Raw genomic sequence first — 20,906 nt, 5'->3', positions numbered from 1 at the left:
TCATAAATATCTGCAAACTAAAGTAAACAATTTAAGATTTGTCTCTACTCGTTGACTGTCTTTATATTAACAACGGAGAGCCGCTGCCACTGTGACTTGACGCGTTTCACTGAAAAATGCCCCACTTTTAATACGGTGGGCGGGGGCATCAGTTGCAACCCACATATTATTCTAAATGACTGAGTGTGAGGATATAACAATATCATAGGAGCTTGTTTTGCTTCTTCAGTAGTGGCACAGATGTGAAGTGATGCGGTACCGACTTGCACTGACACAACGGGCAAGGGCAAAGCCTGTGATTGAGCGTGAAATGGCGTTTGATGCACGCGGTTCTCTAGTGCCATATGCTGCCACAGCTGTTGGTTGCATTAAACAAGCACATCAGGGGAGAGCGCGAACGCAGTCCCCCACTACCAGAAATTATGCAGTCGAGATTCCCACATTTGGGGAATTCGCAGAGGTCAGCTCAATCGGAGTGCAGTGACCGAGCCTCGCCCTGGGTGAACCACCTTCTTGATCATGGTATCTCCCCTGCCAGGTAAGTATGACTTGTACACCTCACACACAGGGGCCTCATTCACGGTCATACGATGATAGGTGATGGTGCTGGCAATGTATAGCAATGACCAGTCCAGAACCACACACTATAAAGGCTCTGATAATCTACAGGACGCTAATATACAAGAGACACTTTTGTAGTGAGACTGAACAAAACTTGTTCACATTTTACTTGAGAGAAATGGGCACATATCTCATCACGCCATGCTGTATATCCATAGTAAAAGCTAAGCTAACATGGCCAGGCTGTCCATTGATCGCCAATAAATGAGGCAAAAACCTAAGTGAGTTCACACCAGACAAAGATAAATGACACTGCAATCAAGTGTTGTTTGATCTGCATTTAAAAGAAAAAAGTCAGCGGAAAGACTAAAAAACAGGCCTGTCTCCTCACATTAGAGACATGGCGTGATCCGCCCGCTGCTGCCACCTATTGGTCTGGAGTGTGAACAACACTTTGTTAAAAATATATCCACATGCTTCTCTGTTTGAAACTAAAGGAAAGAAGAAAATAATATTATAAATAAAAGCGCAACCATATGAAGAGTGTTTGCCTTTCTTTTGACATATCGGCACAGACCCGACTGTGGCAAACAGCGGCAGAAATTATGCAGAGTGGATTTTCACGTTGGGGGAATGGATCTATTCATCTGACTGAACTGGCAGCTAGTGGTCTCACTCAACAGGTACCGGTTCAATTCATTTTACAGTGAGATGCATGTAACAGGTCCTCAAAAGGAAAGTGCCAGACAGTGGCGAAAAGTTCAAACACGGCCAAAGTTCCAAAAAGAGAAGTTGGGCAAGTGTGTAAATGATGCCATAGCGCATGACTATTAGAAATGCGCACCTGGTAGAGGGGCTCAGTCAACACATACGCAATTTGCACGCTAGCATGGCGAAAACAAGAAATCAAGGCGAGGGCACATTAGAGACACGTCCTACGTGGTCTGTTTTCAACACGTTGAGGGAGGGGGGTGCACCGTTTCTGGAAGTGCTGCAATACCAGGTCGATGCGTGGAGTGGACGGGGCAAGCCCCTTTTCCATCTCCCTCTTCCAAAAAGCAATTTAATATATGGTCCCCGGGTAGGGGACGTATCAGATATTAAACTGATAAGAACAGATACTACACTTGATTTTAGCCAAAAGGCCGAGAAGCGATACTGACTGCTGAGTGAAGTGGGAGACTCAGTCTCCTCATTGTGACTCTAGCTCGCGGGTTCAATATGATTTCGATCGCTACAAAAACACACGGCAGACTGTGAACGTGAAGTTCGATGTTTTATGACTGATGGGCAACACAAATATGCATCCGATCGCAGACTTTTATTACAAAAGGTTATGGGAGTTAACGCGGGCCGAAAAGTGATACTGCCAATGGGTCAGCGGAAAAGGAGGGAGTCACAGCACGGTCTCCCGCGCCGACTGGTCGTAATCTGCTGTGTTTTTTTCGGCATGTTGTCAACCTTCAGAAGATTTCAAAACATAGAGTGCATCCATCATAAATATCTGCAAACTAAAGTAAACAATTTAAGATTTGTCTCTACTCGTTGACTGTCTTTATATTAACAACGGAGAGCCGCTGCCACTGTGACTTGACGCGTTTCACTGAAAAATGCCCCACTTTTAATACGGTGGGCGGGGGCATCAGTTGCAACCCACATATTATTCTAAATGACTGAGTGTGAGGATATAACAATATCATAGGAGCTTGTTTTGCTTCTTCAGTAGTGGCACAGATGTGAAGTGATGCGGTACCGACTTGCACTGACACAACGGGCAAGGGCAAAGCCTGTGATTGAGCGTGAAATGGCGTTTGATGCACGCGGTTCTCTAGTGCCATATGCTGCCACAGCTGTTGGTTGCATTAAACAAGCACATCAGGGGAGAGCGCGAACGCAGTCCCCCACTACCAGAAATTATGCAGTCGAGATTCCCACATTTGGGGAATTCGCAGAGGTCAGCTCAATCGGAGTGCAGTGACCGAGCCTCGCCCTGGGTGAACCACCTTCTTGATCATGGTATCTCCCCTGCCAGGTAAGTATGACTTGTACACCTCACACACAGGGGCCTCATTCACGGTCATACGATGATAGGTGATGGTGCTGGCAATGTATAGCAATGACCAGTCCAGAACCACACACTATAAAGGCTCTGATAATCTACAGGACGCTAATATACAAGAGACACTTTTGTAGTGAGACTGAACAAAACTTGTTCACATTTTACTTGAGAGAAATGGGCACATATCTCATCACGCCATGCTGTATATCCATAGTAAAAGCTAAGCTAACATGGCCAGGCTGTCCATTGATCGCCAATAAATGAGGCAAAAACCTAAGTGAGTTCACACCAGACAAAGATAAATGACACTGCAATCAAGTGTTGTTTGATCTGCATTTAAAAGAAAAAAGTCAGCGGAAAGACTAAAAAACAGGCCTGTCTCCTCACATTAGAGACACGGCGTGATCCGCCCGCTGCTGCCACCTATTGGTCTGGAGTGTGAACAACACTTTGTTAAAAATATATCCACATGCTTCTCTGTTTGAAACTAAAGGAAAGAAGAAAATAATATTATAAATAAAAGCGCAACCATATGAAGAGTGTTTGCCTTTCTTTTGACATATCGGCACAGACCCGACTGTGGCAAACAGCGGCAGAAATTATGCAGAGTGGATTTTCACGTTGGGGGAATGGATCTATTCATCTGACTGAACTGGCAGCTAGTGGTCTCACTCAACAGGTACCGGTTCAATTCATTTTACAGTGAGATGCATGTAACAGGTCCTCAAAAGGAAAGTGCCAGACAGTGGCGAAAAGTTCAAACACGGCCAAAGTTCCAAAAAGAGAAGTTGGGCAAGTGTGTAAATGATGCCATAGCGCATGACTATTAGAAATGCGCACCTGGTAGAGGGGCTCAGTCAACACATACGCAATTTGCACGCTAGCATGGCGAAAACAAGAAATCAAGGCGAGGGCACATTAGAGACACGTCCTACGTGGTCTGTTTTCAACACGTTGAGGGAGGGGGGTGCACCGTTTCTGGAAGTGCTGCAATACCAGGTCGATGCGTGGAGTGGACGGGGCAAGCCCCTTTTCCATCTCCCTCTTCCAAAAAGCAATTTAATATATGGTCCCCGGGTAGGGGACGTATCAGATATTAAACTGATAAGAACAGATACTACACTTGATCTTAGCCAAAAGGCCGAGAAGCGATACTGACTGCTGAGTGAAGTGGGAGACTCAGTCTCCTCATTGTGACTCTAGCTCACGGGTTCAATATGATTTCGATCGCTACAAAAACACACGGCAGACTGTGAACGTGAAGTTCGATGTTTTATGACTGATGGGCAACACAAATATGCATCCGATCGCAGACTTTTATTACAAAAGGTTATGGGAGTTAACGCGGGCCGAAAAGTGATACTGCCAATGGGTCAGCGGAAAAGGAGGGAGTCACAGCACGGTCTCTCGCGCCGACTGGTCGTAATCTGCTGTGTTTTTTTCGGCATGTTGTCAACCTTCAGAAGATTTCAAAACATAGAGTGCATCCATCATAAATATCTGCAAACTAAAGTAAACAATTTAAGATTTGTCTCTACTCGTTGACTGTCTTTATATTAACAACGGAGAGCCGCTGCCACTGTGACTTGACGCGTTTCACTGAAAAATGCCCCACTTTTAATACGGTGGGCGGGGGCATCAGTTGCAACCCACATATTATTCTAAATGACTGAGTGTGAGGATATAACAATATCATAGGAGCTTGTTTTGCTTCTTCAGTAGTGGCACAGATGTGAAGTGATGCGGTACCGACTTGCACTGACACAACGGGCAAGGGCAAAGCCTGTGATTGAGCGTGAAATGGCGTTTGATGCACGCGGTTCTCTAGTGCCATATGCTGCCACAGCTGTTGGTTGCATTAAACAAGCACATCAGGGGAGAGCGCGAACGCAGTCCCCCACTACCAGAAATTATGCAGTCGAGATTCCCACATTTGGGGAATTCGCAGAGGTCAGCTCAATCGGAGTGCAGTGACCGAGCCTCGCCCTGGGTGAACCACCTTCTTGATCATGGTATCTCCCCTGCCAGGTAAGTATGACTTGTACACCTCACACACAGGGGCCTCATTCACGGTCATACGATGATAGGTGATGGTGCTGGCAATGTATAGCAATGACCAGTCCAGAACCACACACTATAAAGGCTCTGATAATCTACAGGACGCTAATATACAAGAGACACTTTTGTAGTGAGACTGAACAAAACTTGTTCACATTTTACTTGAGAGAAATGGGCACATATCTCATCACGCCATGCTGTATATCCATAGTAAAAGCTAAGCTAACATGGCCAGGCTGTCCATTGATCGCCAATAAATGAGGCAAAAACCTAAGTGAGTTCACACCAGACAAAGATAAATGACACTGCAATCAAGTGTTGTTTGATCTGCATTTAAAAGAAAAAAGTCAGCGGAAAGACTAAAAAACAGGCCTGTCTCCTCACATTAGAGACACGGCGTGATCCGCCCGCTGCTGCCACCTATTGGTCTGGAGTGTGAACAACACTTTGTTAAAAATATATCCACATGCTTCTCTGTTTGAAACTAAAGGAAAGAAGAAAATAATATTATAAATAAAAGCGCAACCATATGAAGAGTGTTTGCCTTTCTTTTGACATATCGGCACAGACCCGACTGTGGCAAACAGCGGCAGAAATTATGCAGAGTGGATTTTCACGTTGGGGGAATGGATCTATTCATCTGACTGAACTGGCAGCTAGTGGTCTCACTCAACAGGTACCGGTTCAATTCATTTTACAGTGAGATGCATGTAACAGGTCCTCAAAAGGAAAGTGCCAGACAGTGGCGAAAAGTTCAAACACGGCCAAAGTTCCAAAAAGAGAAGTTGGGCAAGTGTGTAAATGATGCCATAGCGCATGACTATTAGAAATGCGCACCTGGTAGAGGGGCTCAGTCAACACATACGCAATTTGCACGCTAGCATGGCGAAAACAAGAAATCAAGGCGAGGGCACATTAGAGACACGTCCTACGTGGTCTGTTTTCAACACGTTGAGGGAGGGGGGTGCACCGTTTCTGGAAGTGCTGCAATACCAGGTCGATGCGTGGAGTGGACGGGGCAAGCCCCTTTTCCATCTCCCTGTTCCAAAAAGCAATTTAATATATGGTCCCCGGGTAGGGGACGTATCAGATATTAAACTGATAAGAACAGATACTACACTTGATCTTAGCCAAAAGGCCGAGAAGCGATACTGACTGCTGAGTGAAGTGGGAGACTCAGTCTCCTCATTGTGACTCTAGCTCGCGGGTTCAATATGATTTCGATCGCTACAAAAACACACGGCAGACTGTGAACGTGAAGTTCGATGTTTTATGACTGATGGGCAACACAAATATGCATCCGATCGCAGACTTTTATTACAAAAGGTTATGGGAGTTAACGCGGGCCGAAAAGTGATACTGCCAATGGGTCAGCGGAAAAGGAGGGAGTCACAGCACGGTCTCTCGCGCCGACTGGTCGTAATCTGCTGTGTTTTTTTCGGCATGTTGTCAACCTTCAGAAGATTTCAAAACATAGAGTGCATCCATCATAAATATCTGCAAACTAAAGTAAACAATTTAAGATTTGTCTCTACTCGTTGACTGTCTTTATATTAACAACGGAGAGCCGCTGCCACTGTGACTTGACGCGTTTCACTGAAAAATGCCCCACTTTTAATACGGTGGGCGGGGGCATCAGTTGCAACCCACATATTATTCTAAATGACTGAGTGTGAGGATATAACAATATCATAGGAGCTTGTTTTGCTTCTTCAGTAGTGGCACAGATGTGAAGTGATGCGGTACCGACTTGCACTGACACAACGGGCAAGGGCAAAGCCTGTGATTGAGCGTGAAATGGCGTTTGATGCACGCGGTTCTCTAGTGCCATATGCTGCCACAGCTGTTGGTTGCATTAAACAAGCACATCAGGGGAGAGCGCGAACGCAGTCCCCCACTACCAGAAATTATGCAGTCGAGATTCCCACATTTGGGGAATTCGCAGAGGTCAGCTCAATCGGAGTGCAGTGACCGAGCCTCGCCCTGGGTGAACCACCTTCTTGATCATGGTATCTCCCCTGCCAGGTAAGTATGACTTGTACACCTCACACACAGGGGCCTCATTCACGGTCATACGATGATAGGTGATGGTGCTGGCAATGTATAGCAATGACCAGTCCAGAACCACACACTATAAAGGCTCTGATAATCTACAGGACGCTAATATACAAGAGACACTTTTGTAGTGAGACTGAACAAAACTTGTTCACATTTTACTTGAGAGAAATGGGCACATATCTCATCACGCCATGCTGTATATCCATAGTAAAAGCTAAGCTAACATGGCCAGGCTGTCCATTGATCGCCAATAAATGAGGCAAAAACCTAAGTGAGTTCACACCAGACAAAGATAAATGACACTGCAATCAAGTGTTGTTTGATCTGCATTTAAAAGAAAAAAGTCAGCGGAAAGACTAAAAAACAGGCCTGTCTCCTCACATTAGAGACACGGCGTGATCCGCCCGCTGCTGCCACCTATTGGTCTGGAGTGTGAACAACACTTTGTTAAAAATATATCCACATGCTTCTCTGTTTGAAACTAAAGGAAAGAAGAAAATAATATTATAAATAAAAGCGCAACCATATGAAGAGTGTTTGCCTTTCTTTTGACATATCGGCACAGACCCGACTGTGGCAAACAGCGGCAGAAATTATGCAGAGTGGATTTTCACGTTGGGGGAATGGATCTATTCATCTGACTGAACTGGCAGCTAGTGGTCTCACTCAACAGGTACCGGTTCAATTCATTTTACAGTGAGATGCATGTAACAGGTCCTCAAAAGGAAAGTGCCAGACAGTGGCGAAAAGTTCAAACACGGCCAAAGTTCCAAAAAGAGAAGTTGGGCAAGTGTGTAAATGATGCCATAGCGCATGACTATTAGAAATGCGCACCTGGTAGAGGGGCTCAGTCAACACATACGCAATTTGCACGCTAGCATGGCGAAAACAAGAAATCAAGGCGAGGGCACATTAGAGACACGTCCTACGTGGTCTGTTTTCAACACGTTGAGGGAGGGGGGTGCACCGTTTCTGGAAGTGCTGCAATACCAGGTCGATGCGTGGAGTGGACGGGGCAAGCCCCTTTTCCATCTCCCTGTTCCAAAAAGCAATTTAATATATGGTCCCCGGGTAGGGGACGTATCAGATATTAAACTGATAAGAACAGATACTACACTTGATCTTAGCCAAAAGGCCGAGAAGCGATACTGACTGCTGAGTGAAGTGGGAGACTCAGTCTCCTCATTGTGACTCTAGCTCGCGGGTTCAATATGATTTCGATCGCTACAAAAACACACGGCAGACTGTGAACGTGAAGTTCGATGTTTTATGACTGATGGGCAACACAAATATGCATCCGATCGCAGACTTTTATTACAAAAGGTTATGGGAGTTAACGCGGGCCGAAAAGTGATACTGCCAATGGGTCAGCGGAAAAGGAGGGAGTCACAGCACGGTCTCTCGCGCCGACTGGTCGTAATCTGCTGTGTTTTTTTCGGCATGTTGTCAACCTTCAGAAGATTTCAAAACATAGAGTGCATCCATCATAAATATCTGCAAACTAAAGTAAACAATTTAAGATTTGTCTCTACTCGTTGACTGTCTTTATATTAACAACGGAGAGCCGCTGCCACTGTGACTTGACGCGTTTCACTGAAAAATGCCCCACTTTTAATACGGTGGGCGGGGGCATCAGTTGCAACCCACATATTATTCTAAATGACTGAGTGTGAGGATATAACAATATCATAGGAGCTTGTTTTGCTTCTTCAGTAGTGGCACAGATGTGAAGTGATGCGGTACCGACTTGCACTGACACAACGGGCAAGGGCAAAGCCTGTGATTGAGCGTGAAATGGCGTTTGATGCACGCGGTTCTCTAGTGCCATATGCTGCCACAGCTGTTGGTTGCATTAAACAAGCACATCAGGGGAGAGCGCGAACGCAGTCCCCCACTACCAGAAATTATGCAGTCGAGATTCCCACATTTGGGGAATTCGCAGAGGTCAGCTCAATCGGAGTGCAGTGACCGAGCCTCGCCCTGGGTGAACCACCTTCTTGATCATGGTATCTCCCCTGCCAGGTAAGTATGACTTGTACACCTCACACACAGGGGCCTCATTCACGGTCATACGATGATAGGTGATGGTGCTGGCAATGTATAGCAATGACCAGTCCAGAACCACACACTATAAAGGCTCTGATAATCTACAGAACGCTAATATACAAGAGACACTTTTGTAGTGAGACTGAACAAAACTTGCTCACATTTTACTTGAGAGAAATGGGCACATATCTCATCACGCCATGCTGTATATCCATAGTAAAAGCTAAGCTAACATGGCCAGGCTGTCCATTGATCGCCAATAAATGAGGCAAAAACCTAAGTGAGTTCACACCAGACAAAGATAAATGACACTGCAATCAAGTGTTGTTTGATCTGCATTTAAAAGAAAAAAGTCAGCGGAAAGACTAAAAAACAGGCCTGTCTCCTCACATTAGAGACACGGCGTGATCCGCCCGCTGCTGCCACCTATTGGTCTGGAGTGTGAACAACACTTTGTTAAAAATATATCCACATGCTTCTCTGTTTGAAACTAAAGGAAAGAAGAAAATAATATTATAAATAAAAGCGCAACCATATGAAGAGTGTTTGCCTTTCTTTTGACATATCGGCACAGACCCGACTGTGGCAAACAGCGGCAGAAATTATGCAGAGTGGATTTTCACGTTGGGGGAATGGATCTATACATCTGACTGAACTGGCAGCTAGTGGTCTCACTCAACAGGTACCGGTTCAATTCATTTTACAGTGAGATGCATGTAACAGGTCCTCAAAAGGAAAGTGCCAGACAGTGGCGAAAAGTTCAAACACGGCCAAAGTTCCAAAAAGAGAAGTTGGGCAAGTGTGTAAATGATGCCATAGCGCATGACTATTAGAAATGCGCACCTGGTAGAGGGGCTCAGTCAACACATACGCAATTTGCACGCTAGCATGGCGAAAACAAGAAATCAAGGCGAGGGCACATTAGAGACACGTCCTACGTGGTCTGTTTTCAACACGTTGAGGGAGGGGGGTGCACCGTTTCTGGAAGTGCTGCAATACCAGGTCAATGCGTGGAGTGGACGGGGCAAGCCCCTTTTCCATCTCCCTGTTCCAAAAAGCAATTTAATATATGGTCCCCGGGTAGGGGACGTATCGGATATTAAACTGATAAGAACAGATACTACACTTGATCTTAGCCAAAAGGCCGAGAAGCGATACTGACTGCTGAGTGAAGTGGAAGACTCAGTCTCCTCATTGAGACTCTAGCTCGCGGGTTCAATATGATTTCGATCGCTACAAAAACACACGGCAGACTGTGAACGTGAAGTTCGATGTTTTATGACTGATGGGCAACACAAATATGCATCCGATCGCAGACTTTTATTACAAAAGGTTATGGGAGTTAACGCGGGCCGAAAAGTGATACTGCCAATGGGTCAGCGGAAAAGGAGGGAGTCACAGCACGGTCTCTCGCGCCGACTGGTCGTAATCTGCTGTGTTTTTTTCGGCATGTTGTCAACCTTCAGAAGATTTCAAAACATAGAGTGCATCCATCATAAATATCTGCAAACTAAAGTAAACAATTTAAGATTTGTCTCTACTCGTTGACTGTCTTTATATTAACAACGGAGAGCCGCTGCCACTGTGACTTGACGCGTTTCACTGAAAAATGCCCCACTTTTAATACGGTGGGCGGGGGCATCAGTTGCAACCCACATATTATTCTAAATGACTGAGTGTGAGGATATAACAATATCATAGGAGCTTGTTTTGCTTCTTCAGTAGTGGCACAGATGTGAAGTGATGCGGTACCGACTTGCACTGACACAACGGGCAAGGGCAAAGCCTGTGATTGAGCGTGAAATGGCGTTTGATGCACGCGGTTCTCTAGTGCCATATGCTGCCACAGCTGTTGGTTGCATTAAACAAGCACATCAGGGGAGAGCGCGAACGCAGTCCCCCACTACCAGAAATTATGCAGTCGAGATTCCCACATTTGGGGAATTCGCAGAGGTCAGCTCAATCGGAGTGCAGTGACCGAGCCTCGCCCTGGGTGAACCACCTTCTTGATCATGGTATCTCCCCTGCCAGGTAAGTATGACTTGTACACCTCACACACAGGGGCCTCATTCACGGTCATACGATGATAGGTGATGGTGCTGGCAATGTATAGCAATGACCAGTCCAGAACCACACACTATAAAGGCTCTGATAATCTACAGGACGCTAATATACAAGAGACACTTTTGTAGTGAGACTGAACAAAACTTGTTCACATTTTACTTGAGAGAAATGGGCACATATCTCATCACGCCATGCTGTATATCCATAGTAAAAGCTAAGCTAACATGGCCAGGCTGTCCATTGATCGCCAATAAATGAGGCAAAAACCTAAGTGAGTTCACACCAGACAAAGATAAATGACACTGCAATCAAGTGTTGTTTGATCTGCATTTAAAAGAAAAAAGTCAGCGGAAAGACTAAAAAACAGGCCTGTCTCCTCACATTAGAGACACGGCGTGATCCGCCCGCTGCTGCCACCTATTGGTCTGGAGTGTGAACAACACTTTGTTAAAAATATATCCACATGCTTCTCTGTTTGAAACTAAAGGAAAGAAGAAAATAATATTATAAATAAAAGCGCAACCATATGAAGAGTGTTTGCCTTTCTTTTGACATATCGGCACAGACCCGACTGTGGCAAACAGCGGCAGAAATTATGCAGAGTGGATTTTCACGTTGGGGGAATGGATCTATTCATCTGACTGAACTGGCAGCTAGTGGTCTCACTCAACAGGTACCGGTTCAATTCATTTTACAGTGAGATGCATGTAACAGGTCCTCAAAAGGAAAGTGCCAGACAGTGGCGAAAAGTTCAAACACGGCCAAAGTTCCAAAAAGAGAAGTTGGGCAAGTGTGTAAATGATGCCATAGCGCATGACTATTAGAAATGCGCACCTGGTAGAGGGGCTCAGTCAACACATACGCAATTTGCACGCTAGCATGGCGAAAACAAGAAATCAAGGCGAGGGCACATTAGAGACACGTCCTACGTGGTCTGTTTTCAACACGTTGAGGGAGGGGGGTGCACCGTTTCTGGAAGTGCTGCAATACCAGGTCGATGCGTGGAGTGGACGGGGCAAGCCCCTTTTCCATCTCCCTGTTCCAAAAAGCAATTTAATATATGGTCCCTGGGTAGGGGACGTATCGGATATTAAACTGATAAGAACAGATACTACACTTGATCTTAGCCAAAAGGCCGAGAAGCGATACTGACTGCTGAGTGAAGTGGGAGACTCAGTCTCCTCATTGAGACTCTAGCTCGCGGGTTCAATATGATTTCGATCGCTACAAAAACACACGGCAGACTGTGAACGTGAAGTTCGATGTTTTATGACTGATGGGCAACACAAATATGCATCCGATCGCAGACTTTTATTACAAAAGGTTATGGGAGTTAACGCGGGCCGAAAAGTGATACTGCCAATGGGTCAGCGGAAAAGGAGGGAGTCACAGCACGGTCTCTCGCGCCGACTGGTCGTAATCTGCTGTGTTTTTTTCGGCATGTTGTCAACCTTCAGAAGATTTCAAAACATAGAGTGCATCCATCATAAATATCTGCAAACTAAAGTAAACAATTTAAGATTTGTCTCTACTCGTTGACTGTCTTTATATTAACAACGGAGAGCCGCTGCCACTGTGACTTGACGCGTTTCACTGAAAAATGCCCCACTTTTAATACGGTGGGCGGGGGCATCAGTTGCAACCCACATATTATTCTAAATGACTGAGTGTGAGGATATAACAATATCATAGGAGCTTGTTTTGCTTCTTCAGTAGTGGCACAGATGTGAAGTGATGCGGTACCGACTTGCACTGACACAACGGGCAAGGGCAAAGCCTGTGATTGAGCGTGAAATGGCGTTTGATGCACGCGGTTCTCTAGTGCCATATGCTGCCACAGCTGTTGGTTGCATTAAACAAGCACATCAGGGGAGAGCGCGAACGCAGTCCCCCACTACCAGAAATTATGCAGTCGAGATTCCCACATTTGGGGAATTCGCAGAGGTCAGCTCAATCGGAGTGCAGTGACCGAGCCTCGCCCTGGGTGAACCACCTTCTTGATCATGGTATCTCCCCTGCCAGGTAAGTATGACTTGTACACCTCACACACAGGGGCCTCATTCACGGTCATACGATGATAGGTGATGGTGCTGGCAATGTATAGCAATGACCAGTCCAGAACCACACACTATAAAGGCTCTGATAATCTACAGGACGCTAATATACAAGAGACACTTTTGTAGTGAGACTGAACAAAACTTGTTCACATTTTACTTGAGAGAAATGGGCACATATCTCATCACGCCATGCTGTATATCCATAGTAAAAGCTAAGCTAACATGGCCAGGCTGTCCATTGATCGCCAATAAATGAGGCAAAAACCTAAGTGAGTTCACACCAGACAAAGATAAATGACACTGCAATCAAGTGTTGTTTGATCTGCATTTAAAAGAAAAAAGTCAGCGGAAAGACTAAAAAACAGGCCTGTCTCCTCACATTAGAGACACGGCGTGATCCGCCCGCTGCTGCCACCTATTGGTCTGGAGTGTGAACAACACTTTGTTAAAAATATATCCACATGCTTCTCTGTTTGAAACTAAAGGAAAGAAGAAAATAATATTATAAATAAAAGCGCAACCATATGAAGAGTGTTTGCCTTTCTTTTGACATATCGGCACAGACCCGACTGTGGCAAACAGCGGCAGAAATTATGCAGAGTGGATTTTCACGTTGGGGGAATGGATCTATTCATCTGACTGAACTGGCAGCTAGTGGTCTCACTCAACAGGTACCGGTTCAATTCATTTTACAGTGAGATGCATGTAACAGGTCCTCAAAAGGAAAGTGCCAGACAGTGGCGAAAAGTTCAAACACGGCCAAAGTTCCAAAAAGAGAAGTTGGGCAAGTGTGTAAATGATGCCATAGCGCATGACTATTAGAAATGCGCACCTGGTAGAGGGGCTCAGTCAACACATACGCAATTTGCACGCTAGCATGGCGAAAACAAGAAATCAAGGCGAGGGCACATTAGAGACACGTCCTACGTGGTCTGTTTTCAACACGTTGAGGGAGGGGGGTGCACCGTTTCTGGAAGTGCTGCAATACCAGGTGGATGCGTGGAGTGGACGGGGCAAGCCCCTTTTCCATCTCCCTGTTCCAAAAAGCAATTTAATATATGGTCCCCGGGTAGGGGACGTATCGGATATTAAACTGATAAGAACAGATACTACACTTGATCTTAGCCAAAAGGCCGAGAAGCGATACTGACTGCTGAGTGAAGTGGGAGACTCAGTCTCCTCATTGTGACTCTAGCTCGCGGGTTCAATATGATTTCGATCGCTACAAAAACACACGGCAGACTGTGAACGTGAAGTTCGATGTTTTATGACTGATGGGCAACACAAATATGCATCCGATCGCAGACTTTTATTACAAAAGGTTATGGGAGTTAACGCGGGCCGAAAAGTGATACTGCCAATGGGTCAGCGGAAAAGGAGGGAGTCACAGCACGGTCTCTCGCGCCGACTGGTCGTAATCTGCTGTGTTTTTTTCGGCATGTTGTCAACCTTCAGAAGATTTCAAAACATAGAGTGCATCCATCATAAATATCTGCAAACTAAAGTAAACAATTTAAGATTTGTCTCTACTCGTTGACTGTCTTTATATTAACAACGGAGAGCCGCTGCCACTGTGACTTGACGCGTTTCACTGAAAAATGCCCCACTTTTAATACGGTGGGCGGGGGCATCAGTTGCAACCCACATATTATTCTAAATGACTGAGTGTGAGGATATAACAATATCATAGGAGCTTGTTTTGCTTCTTCAGTAGTGGCACAGATGTGAAGTGATGCGGTACCGACTTGCACTGACACAACGGGCAAGGGCAAAGCCTGTGATTGAGCGTGAAATGGCGTTTGATGCACGCGGTTCTCTAGTGCCATATGCTGCCACAGCTGTTGGTTGCATTAAACAAGCACATCAGGGGAGAGCGCGAACGCAGTCCCCCACTACCAGAAATTATGCAGTCGAGATTCCCACATTTGGGGAATTCGCAGAGGTCAGCTCAATCGGAGTGCAGTGACCGAGCCTCGCCCTGGGTGAACCACCTTCTTGATCATGGTATCTCCCCTGCCAGGTAAGTATGACTTGTACACCTCACACACAGGGGCCTCATTCACGGTCATACGATGATAGGTGATGGTGCTGGCAATGTATAGCAATGACCAGTCCAGAACCACACACTATAAAGGCTCTGATAATCTACAGGACGCTAATATACAAGAGACACTTTTGTAGTGAGACTGAACAAAACTTGTTCACATTTTACTTGAGAGAAATGGGCACATATCTCATCACGCCATGCTGTATATCCATAGTAAAAGCTAAGCTAACATGGCCAGGCTGTCCATTGATCGCCAATAAATGAGGCAAAAACCTAAGTGAGTTCACACCAGACAAAGATAAATGACACTGCAATCAAGTGTTGTTTGATCTGCATTTAAAAGAAAAAAGTCAGCGGAAAGACTAAAAAACAGGCCTGTCTCCTCACATTAGAGACACGGCGTGATCCGCCCGCTGCTGCCACCTATTGGTCTGGAGTGTGAACAACACTTTGTTAAAAATATATCCACATGCTTCTCTGTTTGAAACTAAAGGAAAGAAGAAAATAATATTATAAATAAAAGCGCAACCATATGAAGAGTGTTTGCCTTTCTTTTGACATATCGGCACAGACCCGACTGTGGCAAACAGCGGCAGAAATTATGCAGAGTGGATTTTCACGTTGGGGGAATGGATCTATTCATCTGACTGAACTGGCAGCTAGTGGTCTCACTCAACAGGTACCGGTTCAATTCATTTTACAGTGAGATGCATGTAACAGGTCCTCAAAAGGAAAGTGCCAGACAGTGGCGAAAAGTTCAAACACGGCCAAAGTTCCAAAAAGAGAAGTTGGGCAAGTGTGTAAATGATGCCATAGCGCATGACTATTAGAAATGCGCACCTGGTAGAGGGGCTCAGTCAACACATACGCAATTTGCACGCTAGCATGGCGAAAACAAGAAATCAAGGCGAGGGCACATTAGAGACACGTCCTACGTGGTCTGTTTTCAACACGTTGAGGGAGGGGGGTGCACCGTTTCTGGAAGTGCTGCAATACCAGGTCGATGCGTGGAGTGGACGGGGCAAGCCCCTTTTCCATCTCCCTGTTCCAAAAAGCAATTTAATATATGGTCCCTGGGTAGGGGACGTATCGGATATTAAACTGATAAGAACAGATACTACACTTGATCTTAGCCAAAAGGCCGAGAAGCGATACTGACTGCTGAGTGAAGTGGGAGACTCAGTCTCCTCATTGAGACTCTAGCTCGCGGGTTCAATATGATTTCGATCGCTACAAAAACACACGGCAGACTGTGAACGTGAAGTTCGATGTTTTATGACTGATGGGCAACACAAATATGCATCCGATCGCAGACTTTTATTACAAAAGGTTATGGGAGTTAACGCGGGCCGAAAAGTGATACTGCCAATGGGTCAGCGGAAAAGGAGGGAGTCACAGCACGGTCTCTCGCGCCGACTGGTCGTAATCTGCTGTGTTTTTTTCGGCATGTTGTCAACCTTCAGAAGATTTCAAAACATAGAGTGCATCCATCATAAATATCTGCAAACTAAAGTAAACAATTTAAGATTTGTCTCTACTCGTTGACTGTCTTTATATTAACAACGGAGAGCCGCTGCCACTGTGACTTGACGCGTTTCACTGAAAAATGCCCCACTTTTAATACGGTGGGCGGGGGCATCAGTTGCAACCCACATATTATTCTAAATGACTGAGTGTGAGGATATAACAATATCATAGGAGCTTGTTTTGCTTCTTCAGTAGTGGCACAGATGTGAAGTGATGCGGTACCGACTTGCACTGACACAACGGGCAAGGGCAAAGCCTGTGATTGAGCGTGAAATGGCGTTTGATGCACGCGGTTCTCTAGTGCCATATGCTGCCACAGCTGTTGGTTGCATTAAACAAGCACATCAGGGGAGAGCGCGAACGCAGTCCCCCACTACCAGAAATTATGCAGTCGAGATTCCCACATTTGGGGAATTCGCAGAGGTCAGCTCAATCGGAGTGCAGTGACCGAGCCTCGCCCTGGGTGAACCACCTTCTTGATCATGGTATCTCCCCTGCCAGGTAAGTATGACTTGTACACCTCACACACAGGGGCCTCATTCACGGTCATACGATGATAGGTGATGGTGCTGGCAATGTATAGCAATGACCAGTCCAGAACCACACACTATAAAGGCTCTGATAATCTACAGGACGCTAATATACAAGAGACACTTTTGTAGTGAGACTGAACAAAACTTGTTCACATTTTACTTGAGAGAAATGGGCACATATCTCATCACGCCATGCTGTATATCCATAGTAAAAGCTAAGCTAACATGGCCAGGCTGTCCATTGATCGCCAATAAATGAGGCAAAAACCTAAGTGAGTTCACACCAGACAAAGATAAATGACACTGCAATCAAGTGTTGTTTGATCTGCATTTAAAAGAAAAAAGTCAGCGGAAAGACTAAAAAACAGGCCTGTCTCCTCACATTAGAGACACGGCGTGATCCGCCCGCTGCTGCCACCTATTGGTCTGGAGTGTGAACAACACTTTGTTAAAAATATATCCACATGCTTCTCTGTTTGAAACTAAAGGAAAGAAGAAAATAATATTATAAATAAAAGCGCAACCATATGAAGAGTGTTTGCCTTTCTTTTGACATATCGGCACAGACCCGACTGTGGCAAACAGCGGCAGAAATTATGCAGAGTGGATTTTCACGTTGGGGGAATGGATCTATTCATCTGACTGAACTGGCAGCTAGTGGTCTCACTCAACAGGTACCGGTTCAATTCATTTTACAGTGAGATGCATGTAACAGGTCCTCAAAAGGAAAGTGCCAGACAGTGGCGAAAAGTTCAAACACGGCCAAAGTTCCAAAAAGAGAAGTTGGGCAAGTGTGTAAATGATGCCATAGCGCATGACTATTAGAAATGCGCACCTGGTAGAGGGGCTCAGTCAACACATACGCAATTTGCACGCTAGCATGGCGAAAACAAGAAATCAAGGCGAGGGCACATTAGAGACACGTCCTACGTGGTCTGTTTTCAACACGTTGAGGGAGGGGGGTGCACCGTTTCTGGAAGTGCTGCAATACCAGGTGGATGCGTGGAGTGGACGGGGCAAGCCCCTTTTCCATCTCCCTGTTCCAAAAAGCAATTTAATATATGGTCCCCGGGTAGGGGACGTATCGGATATTAAACTGATAAGAACAGATACTACACTTGATCTTAGCCAAAAGGCCGAGAAGCGATACTGACTGCTGAGTGAAGTGGGAGACTCAGTCTCCTCATTGTGACTCTAGCTCGCGGGTTCAATATGATTTCGATCGCTACAAAAACACACGGCAGACTGTGAACGTGAAGTTCGATGTTTTATGACTGATGGGCAACACAAATATGCATCCGATCGCAGACTTTTATTACAAAAGGTTATGGGAGTTAACGCGGGCCGAAAAGTGATACTGCCAATGGGTCAGCGGAAAAGGAGGGAGTCACAGCACGGTCTCTCGCGCCGACTGGTCGTAATCTGCTGTGTTTTTTTCGGCATGTTGTCAACCTTCAGAAGATTTCAAAACATAGAGTGCATCCATCATAAATATCTGCAAACTAAAGTAAACAATTTAAGATTTGTCTCTACTCGTTGACTGTCTTTATATTAACAACGGAGAGCCGCTGCCACTGTGACTTGACGCGTTTCACTGAAAAATGCCCCACTTTTAATACGGTGGGCGGGGGCATCAGTTGCAACCCACATATTATTCTAAATGACTGAGTGTGAGGATATAACAATATCATAGGAGCTTGTTTTGCTTCTTCAGTAGTGGCACAGATGTGAAGTGATGCGGTACCGACTTGCACTGACACAACGGGCAAGGGCAAAGCCTGTGATTGAGCGTGAAATGGCGTTTGATGCACGCGGTTCTCTAGTGCCATATGCTGCCACAGCTGTTGGTTGCATTAAACAAGCACATCAGGGGAGAGCGCGAACGCAGTCCCCCACTACCAGAAATTATGCAGTCGAGATTCCCACATTTGGGGAATTCGCAGAGGTCAGCTCAATCGGAGTGCAGTGACCGAGCCTCGCCCTGGGTGAACCACCTTCTTGATCATGGTATCTCCCCTGCCAGGTAAGTATGACTTGTACACCTCACACACAGGGGCCTCATTCACGGTCATACGATGATAGGTGATGGTGCTGGCAATGTATAGCAATGACCAGTCCAGAACCACACACTATAAAGGCTCTGATAATCTACAGGACGCTAATATACAAGAGACACTTTTGTAGTGAGACTGAACAAAACTTGTTCACATTTTACTTGAGAGAAATGGGCACATATCTCATCACGCCATGCTGTATATCCATAGTAAAAGCTAAGCTAACATGGCCAGGCTGTCCATTGATCGCCAATAAATGAGGCAAAAACCTAAGTGAGTTCACACCAGACAAAGATAAATGACACTGCAATCAAGTGTTGTTTGATCTGCATTTAAAAGAAAAAAGTCAGCGGAAAGACTAAAAAACAGGCCTGTCTCCTCACATTAGAGACACGGCGTGATCCGCCCGCTGCTGCCACCTATTGGTCTGGAGTGTGAACAACACTTTGTTAAAAATATATCCACATGCTTCTCTGTTTGAAACTAAAGGAAAGAAGAAAATAATATTATAAATAAAAGCGCAACCATATGAAGAGTGTTTGCCTTTCTTTTGACATATCGGCACAGACCCGACTGTGGCAAACAGCGGCAGAAATTATGCAGAGTGGATTTTCACGTTGGGGGAATGGATCTATTCATCTGACTGAACTGGCAGCTAGTGGTCTCACTCAACAGGTACCGGTTCAATTCATTTTACAGTGAGATGCATGTAACAGGTCCTCAAAAGGAAAGTGCCAGACAGTGGCGAAAAGTTCAAACACGGCCAAAGTTCCAAAAAGAGAAGTTGGGCAAGTGTGTAAATGATGCCATAGCGCATGACTATTAGAAATGCGCACCTGGTAGAGGGGCTCAGTCAACACATACGCAATTTGCACGCTAGCATGGCGAAAACAAGAAATCAAGGCGAGGGCACATTAGAGACACGTCCTACGTGGTCTGTTTTCAACACGTTGAGGGAGGGGGGTGCACCGTTTCTGGAAGTGCTGCAATACCAGGTCAATGCGTGGAGTGGACGGGGCAAGCCCCTTTTCCATCTCCCTGTTCCAAAAAGCAATTTAATATATGGTCCCCAGGTAGGGGACGTATCGGATATTAAACTGATAAGAACAGATACTACACTTGATCTTTGCCAAAAGGCCGAGAAGCGATACTGACTGCTGAGTGAAGTGGGAGACTCAGTCTCCTCATTGAGACTCTAGCTCGCGGGTTCAATATGATTTCGATCGCTACAAAAACACACGGCAGACTGTGAACGTGAAGTTCGATGTTTTATGACTGATGGGCAACACAAATATGCATCCGATCGCAGACTTTTATTACAAAAGGTTATGGGAGTTAACGCGGGCCGAAAAGTGATACTGCCAATGGGTCAGCGGAAAAGGAGGGAGTCACAGCACGGTCTCTCGCGCCGACTGGTCGTAATCTGCTGTGTTTTTTTCGGCATGTTGTCAACCTTCAGAAGATTTCAAAACATAGAGTGCATCCATCATAAATATCTGCAAACTAAAGTAAACAATTTAAGATTTGTCTCTACTCGTTGACTGTCTTTATATTAACAACGGAGAGCCGCTGCCACTGTGACTTGACGCGTTTCACTGAAAAATGCCCCACTTTTAATACGGTGGGCGGGGGCATCAGTTGCAACCCACATATTATTCTAAATGACTGAGTGTGAGGATATAACAATATCATAGGAGCTTGTTTTGCTTCTTCAGTAGTGGCACAGATGTGAAGTGATGCGGTACCGACTTGCACTGACACAACGGGCAAGGGCAAAGCCTGTGATTGAGCGTGAAATGGCGTTTGATGCACGCGGTTCTCTAGTGCCATATGCTGCCACAG

General features: G+C 45.6%; 20 non-coding genes across 20 annotated transcripts; all 20 read right to left on the bottom strand.

The window, feature by feature from the left end:
• Positions 1-382: 382 nt before the first annotated feature.
• On the bottom strand, positions 383-546 carry LOC144462985 (U1 spliceosomal RNA). The gene has a single exon (XR_013491128.1). It is a non-coding gene; the product is annotated as a U1 spliceosomal RNA (small nuclear RNA).
• Positions 547-1,527: 981 nt separating this feature from the next.
• On the bottom strand, positions 1,528-1,718 carry LOC144463359 (U2 spliceosomal RNA). Its single transcript, XR_013491500.1, has one exon. It is a non-coding gene; the product is annotated as a U2 spliceosomal RNA (small nuclear RNA).
• A 719-nt stretch (positions 1,719-2,437) lies between these two features.
• On the bottom strand, positions 2,438-2,601 carry LOC144462984 (U1 spliceosomal RNA). The gene has a single exon (XR_013491127.1). It is a non-coding gene; the product is annotated as a U1 spliceosomal RNA (small nuclear RNA).
• Positions 2,602-3,582: 981 nt separating this feature from the next.
• LOC144463262 (U2 spliceosomal RNA) lies at positions 3,583-3,773 on the bottom strand. The gene has a single exon (XR_013491403.1). It is a non-coding gene; the product is annotated as a U2 spliceosomal RNA (small nuclear RNA).
• A 719-nt stretch (positions 3,774-4,492) lies between these two features.
• Positions 4,493-4,656, bottom strand: LOC144462983 (U1 spliceosomal RNA). The gene has a single exon (XR_013491126.1). It is a non-coding gene; the product is annotated as a U1 spliceosomal RNA (small nuclear RNA).
• A 981-nt stretch (positions 4,657-5,637) lies between these two features.
• LOC144463195 (U2 spliceosomal RNA) lies at positions 5,638-5,828 on the bottom strand. The gene has a single exon (XR_013491335.1). It is a non-coding gene; the product is annotated as a U2 spliceosomal RNA (small nuclear RNA).
• A 719-nt stretch (positions 5,829-6,547) lies between these two features.
• On the bottom strand, positions 6,548-6,711 carry LOC144462982 (U1 spliceosomal RNA). The gene has a single exon (XR_013491125.1). It is a non-coding gene; the product is annotated as a U1 spliceosomal RNA (small nuclear RNA).
• A 981-nt stretch (positions 6,712-7,692) lies between these two features.
• LOC144463194 (U2 spliceosomal RNA) lies at positions 7,693-7,883 on the bottom strand. Its single transcript, XR_013491334.1, has one exon. It is a non-coding gene; the product is annotated as a U2 spliceosomal RNA (small nuclear RNA).
• A 719-nt stretch (positions 7,884-8,602) lies between these two features.
• LOC144462981 (U1 spliceosomal RNA) lies at positions 8,603-8,766 on the bottom strand. Its single transcript, XR_013491124.1, has one exon. It is a non-coding gene; the product is annotated as a U1 spliceosomal RNA (small nuclear RNA).
• Positions 8,767-9,747: 981 nt separating this feature from the next.
• On the bottom strand, positions 9,748-9,938 carry LOC144463357 (U2 spliceosomal RNA). The gene has a single exon (XR_013491498.1). It is a non-coding gene; the product is annotated as a U2 spliceosomal RNA (small nuclear RNA).
• A 719-nt stretch (positions 9,939-10,657) lies between these two features.
• On the bottom strand, positions 10,658-10,821 carry LOC144462980 (U1 spliceosomal RNA). The gene has a single exon (XR_013491123.1). It is a non-coding gene; the product is annotated as a U1 spliceosomal RNA (small nuclear RNA).
• A 981-nt stretch (positions 10,822-11,802) lies between these two features.
• LOC144463372 (U2 spliceosomal RNA) lies at positions 11,803-11,993 on the bottom strand. The gene has a single exon (XR_013491513.1). It is a non-coding gene; the product is annotated as a U2 spliceosomal RNA (small nuclear RNA).
• A 719-nt stretch (positions 11,994-12,712) lies between these two features.
• Positions 12,713-12,876, bottom strand: LOC144462979 (U1 spliceosomal RNA). Its single transcript, XR_013491122.1, has one exon. It is a non-coding gene; the product is annotated as a U1 spliceosomal RNA (small nuclear RNA).
• Positions 12,877-13,857: 981 nt separating this feature from the next.
• Positions 13,858-14,048, bottom strand: LOC144463374 (U2 spliceosomal RNA). Its single transcript, XR_013491515.1, has one exon. It is a non-coding gene; the product is annotated as a U2 spliceosomal RNA (small nuclear RNA).
• Positions 14,049-14,767: 719 nt separating this feature from the next.
• LOC144462978 (U1 spliceosomal RNA) lies at positions 14,768-14,931 on the bottom strand. Its single transcript, XR_013491121.1, has one exon. It is a non-coding gene; the product is annotated as a U1 spliceosomal RNA (small nuclear RNA).
• A 981-nt stretch (positions 14,932-15,912) lies between these two features.
• LOC144463371 (U2 spliceosomal RNA) lies at positions 15,913-16,103 on the bottom strand. Its single transcript, XR_013491512.1, has one exon. It is a non-coding gene; the product is annotated as a U2 spliceosomal RNA (small nuclear RNA).
• A 719-nt stretch (positions 16,104-16,822) lies between these two features.
• On the bottom strand, positions 16,823-16,986 carry LOC144462976 (U1 spliceosomal RNA). Its single transcript, XR_013491119.1, has one exon. It is a non-coding gene; the product is annotated as a U1 spliceosomal RNA (small nuclear RNA).
• A 981-nt stretch (positions 16,987-17,967) lies between these two features.
• Positions 17,968-18,158, bottom strand: LOC144463373 (U2 spliceosomal RNA). The gene has a single exon (XR_013491514.1). It is a non-coding gene; the product is annotated as a U2 spliceosomal RNA (small nuclear RNA).
• A 719-nt stretch (positions 18,159-18,877) lies between these two features.
• Positions 18,878-19,041, bottom strand: LOC144462975 (U1 spliceosomal RNA). Its single transcript, XR_013491118.1, has one exon. It is a non-coding gene; the product is annotated as a U1 spliceosomal RNA (small nuclear RNA).
• A 981-nt stretch (positions 19,042-20,022) lies between these two features.
• LOC144463398 (U2 spliceosomal RNA) lies at positions 20,023-20,213 on the bottom strand. The gene has a single exon (XR_013491540.1). It is a non-coding gene; the product is annotated as a U2 spliceosomal RNA (small nuclear RNA).
• Between the last annotated feature and the right edge of the window lie 693 nt (positions 20,214-20,906).

This window comes from Epinephelus lanceolatus, chromosome 4 (genome assembly GCF_041903045.1).
Source record: "Epinephelus lanceolatus isolate andai-2023 chromosome 4, ASM4190304v1, whole genome shotgun sequence".
NCBI classification, from domain to species: domain Eukaryota; kingdom Metazoa; phylum Chordata; class Actinopteri; order Perciformes; family Serranidae; genus Epinephelus; species Epinephelus lanceolatus.
This window is presented reverse-complemented; position numbering and strand designations above follow the sequence as displayed.